We start from the raw sequence: 8213 nt of genomic DNA, 5'->3' as shown, positions 1-8213 counted from the left end.
CTTCTACTTCTCTGAACAAGGACTCTGCTCCTTCAGTTAAGCTCCATCTTACACTCTTATTCTGTCCCTCTCCGCTAGCTTGCACGCAGCAATTTGCAAACATACTCTAGTATCTTCCATTAAAAAGAAATTAGGGGGTACCTGGGTGGCTCAGTGGGTTAAATCCTCTGCCTTTGACTCAGGTCATGATCCCAGGGTCCTGGGATCGAGCCCCACATCAGGCTCTCTGCTCAGCGGGGAGCCTGCCCCCCCCAACTATTTCTCTCTGTCTGCCTCTCTGCCTACTTGTGATCTCTGTCAAATGAATAAATAAAATCTTAAAAAAAAAAAAATTAGGGGTGCCTGGGTGGCTCAGTTGGTTAAGCGACTGCCTTCGGCTCAGGTCATGATCCCGGTGATTAAGAAAAACTGTACTCTAAGATGGCTGACCCAACCAGCAAGGGAATTCCAGTCCCTGTCTCAAAGCCCTTCCAGGTTCTTCCTTCCTATTGCATTTCCTGCGCGCACCAAAAGTACCAAGTATGTGGAAGTAGAAGGGTATAAATCCCCCTCCCTGCTTGTGCTCGCGGCTCAGACCTTTGGAGAATAACCCTGTCTGAGCCCACCGTGTTAAATAAACCTCCGTTCCTCCAAAGTCTCCGAGGGCTGCTTGGTTCTTCCACCAGAATCCAGTCCACGTTCCACAACACCGGGGTCCTGGGATCGAATCCTGTATCAGGTTCCCTGCTCAGTGGAGAGTCTGCTTCTCCCTCTGACTCCCCCCTCATGCTCTCTCTCGCTCTCTCTCAAATAAATTCAGTCTTTAAAAAAAAAAAAGGCAGATCTTGCTTAATCCCTCCAACAGCAAAAAGTGACACCAAGGTTCGTGCTACCGTTCTCTCACTCCGGACTCTGGTCAGTTCGGCTCGGACCTCCAAGGGCTCTGGCACATTCTGCAGCTTGCTGGCTCATCTCCACAGCAGCAAATTATTATATGCAACTCACTGAGATCAATTTAGGCACAGGGATGGCCTTCCTGAGAGGAGGCTTGGTCCGGGGTGTCACTGGACACCACTCACACCCGTCCCAAACTTTCCCCCCTATATAAAGTGTCTCTCTCTTCTTCACCAAACTAACATAATTTGACCGGAGTATCCTTTCCTGAGTCAGACCTGCCTCCAGGAATGTGATGGCCGTGGTGGTTTGGTATTCCTTTCCAGAATTAAGGGGGGTTTCCTCTCCCCAGAATTTTGAGGACTCCAATTCAAACAAGCCAAGTGGTAGGAGATCCGTAGATAGGCCAGTAACTACTTAGTTGACTTTGTGAAAAATAATCCCACAAACTCCCTAAAAGGTACACAAACATTAAATGCCAGTGGATTCACTCTGATGTGGGGAACGAAGGCAGAAGGAAATGTGGATAAAATTACTTGTCCGCAGGCCCTTGATAGGTACTTAACGCAGGCAGAGAATAACATCCCTCCAGGAATCTCCCAACGTCCTCACCTCTTCACGTTAATACCTTGCTAGAGGGGAAAACACCGTTAGCTTTGACAATAGCCAGGCCTCCAGGAACCAGAGAGTCTTCTTTAGCGTATGAAAGTCCTTTTGGAAACCTCCCTCTGTCCTTACCTCTGCCCACTGGATCCTGTCCCTGCGCTTCAATAACCCTTACCTTTTTGCACCAAAGACCACACTCCTTGAAAAGCCCCTGAAGTGAGACTAAAGGAAGAGGAGAGAAAGTACTTACCGATTTTGCACCGAAGCGCAGAGTCCAAATGTAAAGACTCAAAGCCCCACGTTCAGGCTGCAAATGATGAAGTTTTAGAATATAAGTGAGGTTCGGTGGGGTGAGGTCCAGAGCCGACAACCATGAAAGAATTCTTAGATTTCTTTGGTGCAAAATGGTGGTTTATTAAAGCACGGGGACTGGACCCATGGGCAGAAAGAGCTGCTGCCCCAGGGCAGTGAGGGGCTGCAGGTTATATACCAAGGGGGTGGGGGAAGGAAAAGTGAGGTTTCAAGAGAATTTTCATATGCTGAAGAGGACCTACAAGATCCGGAGGCCTTGAGGACTTGCCATTGTCAAGGTCCTTTTTCCCTCTAGCGGGGTATTAACATTAAGATAGGTGTGAGAAGGGCACCTGGGTGGCTCAGTGGGTTAAAGCCTCTGCTTGTGGCTCAGGTCATGATCTCAGGGTCCTGGGATCGAGCCCTGCATCAGGCTCTCTGCTCAGCGGGAAGCTTGCTTCCCCCCCTCTTTCTCTGCCTGCCTCTCTGCCTACTTGTGATCTCTGACTGTCAAATAAACAAATAAGATTTTTTTAAAAAACGAGATCAATATCACTGCTAACGGGTTTACATATAACATGTGGGCTAATCTTCACAACCACCCCACAGGGAGAGATACTATTACTATTCCTACTTAGTAAATAAGGAAATAAACTGAAGCTACCTGGGCTTAAATAACTTGCACAGAGATGCTGGGTTCTGCACCAGCTTGGATTTGTGCCCAACAGGCTGACTGAGAGCCTGTGATGCTAGTGAAAACATCTGCAGTTTATTTGAGAATGTGCATTTTGTTAACTCTCCTCCAACAATCTTGGAATCAGCTGCATTTGTTTACATTTTATTTTTATTATTATTATTTTGAGTACAAAGTAAGAACTACGGACCTATATCCCCAAACAAGTAAGGAAAAAAAAAAATTTCTTTCTAGGGCCAAAACCCTCCCCCCCTCCCTCCAGGGATCTCCATGGCCAGGGTCAGAGGGAAATGGTTTTGGTTTCTCTTTTGTTTTTGTTGTTGTTGTTGAAGATTTTTTATTTATCTATTTGACAGACAGAGATCACAAGCAGGCAGAGAGGCAGGCAGAGAGAGGAAGGGAAGAAGGCTCCCTGCCAAGCACAGAGCCCGATGTGGGGCTCGATCCCAGGACCCTGAGATCATGACCCGAGCCAAAGGCAGAGGCTTTAACCCACTGAGCCACCCAGGTGCCCCTTGGTTCCTCACTGCCTCAGGGAAGTCCTCTCCCTGGGGAAAGATGCTTTTGTCTCAAGACCCCCTGACAATCCATTCTTAGTTCGATTCCCCTGGGGACACCCATTTGATCCAAAGTTTTCAATTTCAAAAAAAAAAGAGGGACGTGCCTGGGTGGTCCCTTAGGTTAAAGCCTCTGCCTTTGGCTCTTTGCTCAGCAGGGAGTCTGCTTCTCTCTCTCCCTCTGCCTGCCTCTCTGCCTACTTGTGATCTCTGTCAAATAAATAAATAAATTTTTTTTAAAAAGTTTGTAATTTCCTCCTCATTGTTGCAAACCAGATGGTTGAAGAATGATCTGTATTTTTGCCCCCTTATTGAGTGAACAAAGCATAATAACATCTGTGTGCATGGGTTTCCTGGAAGGAGGGGGCAGCCTTCCTGCAAAGCCTGTAGCAGATTCAGGAACCAAATACACAGCAGGAGGGCTCAGAGGAAGACATTGGAGCAATTGCCTCCATGAGAGTACAACAATCACCGTCTTGCCAAGAATTTTAGTAGGAAGGAAAAGAGCTTACTAAACAGGAGACTTGAGTGTTTTTTGTTATGGGAGGAATCCAGATAGAATCAGAGAGTGAAACTGCAGTTAGAAGTGCCAGGTGATGAGTCTGTATCACTCTAGCCTAACACCTACCAGCTAGCTGTGTGACCCTGGTAAGTGTCTTAACCTCTCTGAGCCTGTTCCCTTGTGCAGCACATGGGGATGCAGTATCTGCTCCTACCAACTGACATTGTGTGAAGAAACTGGAAGAGAAGACATCCTATAAATGCAAGTGGACTTGTAAACTAATGATATATGGTCACTAGTACACACCAGGTACTTGATGAGCTGAAAGCTTCTTCAAAGGAGTTTTCTTAAGCTGTGAGAAAGGAAAGAGGCCACGATGATCCTCTGTAGGCCAAGAGAGTTAGGGGTCCCTGGAAAAAGGAAGACAAGACATAGCTTTCTTCACATTTTGAGGTTCCCCAGCCATTTTGTGATCCATGACTGACTTGCACTACTTGCTCCAATACATTTCCTGTGGAACTTCCTGGAAAATGCTAAAATGGGGTGTGGGGGGGTGCATATAGACCTCAGAAGTTAACAAGTTCAAGGGAACAGAAAAATGTGAAAACCAACAGCCACTCCTGGGCCAGGAGATAGCCTAACCACATCAGACATAATAAATTGGTGTAAGAAGCCCCCGCACACACACGCAGTGCTATTTCAAAAGCAAAGATTGACCTGAAGCACATTCTTCGGTCATTTTTGCAGGATTTAAAACCCCCTGAGCACCCAAACATCAGAATGACTCAAACCAGAGAAATGATGGTGTCAGCCCTTGTTGGTCCCATGACTTCAGCCTCCCAGGACCTGGACTTTGTCAACTCGGGATGAATTTGCCGCAGTTCTAGATAGAACTCATTGCGACCGAAGTACCCCCCAGATCCACCGGCCCCATGCATACTCTGTGAATATCCATGCGCCCTTAGCTTAACACTCCCCAATTGTGTTGACCCGGGAGACACTGTTTTAGGAAATAGCCCTGGTGTTCTCCTTACTTGTCTCAAGTAAAAAACCCTTCCTTTTTGTACTCAGTTGTGTCTTTTGGCTCTACACCCACCAAGAGGTGAACCTAGTTCCAGGTTACAAAATTCGGCATCCCGGAGGGACCTCCCAGCTAACCCCTTTGAGATCCCCCAGCTCCCACCAGGTGATGCCATGGGCAGCAGGAGGTCACTGGGCCTGTGGTCTATGTCACTGAGGAACCTGGGAAAGGGCATTAAGAGAATTCCTATTGGTACCTGATATGCTGGTTCATACAACTGAATGGGTTCAGCGGCTGCTCAGGACATTGTAATCAGGGAGTCCCTCCAGAGAGATCAGTGGCAGTTACCCCACAAATTAGCTTTCTGGCTCTGTCCCTATTTCAAGGGAAGAGAAAAGGAAGGGCTCGAGGTCTGTGCAGCGATCTGGCCAGGTCTGGATGGGAAGCCTGGGGGAATCATCCCTGTGTTCCTGGGTCCTGGAGACTCATCAGGGATACCTGATTCTGAATTCCTAATCCTGGAGGACTCAGTAGGATAAACCTCTGATTCTGGAGAGGGTAGAGAGGCACCAGCTTGGTTTAGCCAAACAATGAAGTATGCACTTTTTTTTCCTAAGATTTTATTATTTGACAGAGACACAGCGAGAGAATGAGCACAAGCAGGGGCAGTGGGAGAGGAAGAAGCAGGATTCTTTCCCCCTGAGCAGGGAGCCCAATGCGGGGCTCAATCCCAGGACCCTGGGATCATGACCTGAGCCGAAGGCAAAGGCTTAACGACTGAGCTACCCAGGGGCCCCTGAGTGTGCACTTTTAAAATTATCAGTCTTAAGAGCTTCCCCTTACCAGACCTCCCGAGAAGGAAATTTTCAGTTGGTTAAGAACAGTCAAATCGATGGCTTCACCAACACTTACTAGAGAGCTCTTGGCAGGTGGAGACAAATCCTCAACAGAGATCCAAGGTCAGGGGAAAGGTTTTAATAAAAGAAGAAAGGGCCTTTTGGTAAATGCTTTGGTGGACTGAATGCTCCTTAGAGTTGAGCCTAGAAGTCCCTAGTAGAAGGAGATAACAGCATCCTGGATGACTGTAAGTATGTCCCCCATACAGGTTCCTGGGATAAGAAAATTGTTAGGATCCAGGGCACCTGGGTGTCTCAGTGGGTTAAGCTTCTGCCTTCAGCTCAGGTCATGATCTCAGGGTCCTGGGATCGAGCCCCGCATTGGGTTCTCTGCTCAGGGGGGAGCCTGCTCCCCCCACCTCTCTCTCGGCCTGTCTCTTCGCCTACTCATGATCTCTGTCTGACAAATAAATAAAGAAAATCTTAAAAAAAAAAAAAAAGAAAGAAAGAAAGAAAGAAAGAAAACTTTTAGGATCCTATTAAGGATGGTTTCTAAAAAAATCTTTTTAAAGATTTTCTTTATTTATGTGTGGAAGGAGAGTGGGAGCCCAATGCGAGGCCTGATCCCAGGACCACAAGATCAGGACCTGAGCCAAAGTCAGATGCTTAACCATTTAAGGATGATTTTAATGCTCAAATGGCCTGACGATCCTTTGGAAGATCTAATAGGTTTATTTGCACACCCAAATCCAGAAAGCTGCTGTTAACCCCACAATCCAAGTGGGGTGCATATTCTGATTGGTATTTAGACGCTTCTAAAAAAGCACTGAGAAGATACCATCCATGCAAGAAACTAAGAAACTTCCCGAGATAGAGACAAAATTGAGCCCCAAAACATCAGCTCCTGAAGAAATACTTCCTACTGTTTTTCAGATTGGAAGTTGATATTCAGTTATGAGCCTGATAGGAATTCCTTTGAAGGCCAAATGAGAACGGAAGACTCAGAGGGGAAGAAGCAAATTGAGGAGAATGCAAGCAGAAGGGTAGATCAACCTTCAATGTCACTTAAATTGCAACCCAAATTCTCCCGGGTTCAAAGCAACTGTCCTTATCTTGCAAATCTTTCGCAACAACTAGAAATATGGCCCCAGAAACAATCCAAAGTCCTTCCACCTCCCTGGGAACTCTCGCCGAAATCATTCTCCATTCCTAAAACTGAAAGGAAAAGGCAGGGTGGGGGGTTGGGGAGGAAGAAGAGGACTTTTAAAAATATGAATGGCTAGGAAAGCCCCCTTGTTCAAAACCTAGCTCCCAGTTGCCATAAGATTATTTGACAACAAGAAACACAAATCTCAACTCTAATTTTTTTTTCTTTCTGCTGTTAACCCCACAAAAAATCTTTAATTTTTTTCACCAAAGATGAATTTCTTTCTGTGGATATTCGGTATTTTCTACCTCCAGATGGTAGTGCTAAACTCAATTGTAGAAGAGCTCTTGCAGACATGGTTTGCAGACAAATGCTTATAAAAATTGAGGATTCTAGGGCTCCTGGGTGGCTTAGTCATTAAGTGCCTGCCTTTGGCTCAGGTCATGATCCTGGGGTCCTGGGATCCAGCCCTGCATTGGGCTCCCTGCTCAGCAGGGAGTCTGCTTCTCCTTCTCCCTCTCACTATGTCTTTCTCTGTCAAAAACAAATAAAATCTTTTTTAAAAATTGAGCATTCTAGAGTGCCTGGGTGGCTCAGTGGGTTAAAGCCTCTGCCTTCGGCTCAGGTCGTGATCCCAGGGTCCTGGGATCAAGCCCCACATCGGGCTCTCTGCTCAGCAGGAAGCCTGCTTCCCTCTCTCTCTCTGCCTGCCTCTCTGTCTCCTTATGATCTCTGCCTGTCAAATAAATAAATAAATAAAATCTTTTTTAAAAAATTGAGCATTCTAACACTCAAAAAGATAGAAACTAAACCAAATGTTTTTCAGGCTCATGTGATCTGGGATAATCTCTGGTAAATTAAAGATTTTGTCTGCCGGCTTATTTAAAATAGTCATTTTTTTGGAGTTCTCAACACATAAAACATAATACAGCTAATCAACCTTCATTCTCTCTGAATTTGTTAGTCATTTTTTTAAAAGGTCTTATTTATTTATTTAACATAGAGAGAGAGAGATCACAAGTAGGCGGAGAGGCAAGCAGAGAGAGGGGAAAGCAGGCTCCACGCTGAGCAGAGAGCCTGATGCGGGGCTCAATCCCAGGACTCTGAGACCATGACCCAAGCTGAAGGCAGAGGCTCAACCCCCTGAGCCACCCAGGCGCCCTGAATTTGTTAGTTAAATTCATGTTGTATCTATTGCAATTCATCACCAAAGAAGACTTAAAATGATGGCTGGTTTTGTCTGTCTCCTGAAGTTTCCATGGGTAATGATGTTAGAAACAAAAGAAAAAGAAAAATTAAGTGTCCTTACTACTTACAGCCCATTGACAAGTCCTTGAAACAGGCGGAGTGACCTTCCTCTGAAAACTCAACTGCCTCGATGTTAACACTTGCTAAGGGCAAAAGGCAAATCTTAGTAAGAAATTGTAGGTGGATTTTATAGGCAGATAGGGTTAGGGGGTTCCCAGAAAAAGAAAGACAAGACATAGCTTGCTTGCTTTCTTTCTTTCTTTCTTTCTTTTTTTTTTTTAGATTTTATTTATTTATTTGACAGACAGAGATCACAAGTAGGCAGACTCCCCACTGAGCAGAGAGCCCGATGTGGGGCTTGATCCCAGGACCCTGGGATCATGACCCGAGCTGAAGGTAGAGATTTTAACACACTGAGCCACCCAGGCACCCCAAGAC

This window comes from Mustela lutreola, chromosome 15, assembly GCF_030435805.1.
Source record: "Mustela lutreola isolate mMusLut2 chromosome 15, mMusLut2.pri, whole genome shotgun sequence".
NCBI lineage: Eukaryota > Metazoa > Chordata > Mammalia > Carnivora > Mustelidae > Mustela > Mustela lutreola.
The sequence above is the reverse complement of the archived record's forward strand: the minus strand, read 5'-3'. Positions refer to the sequence as shown.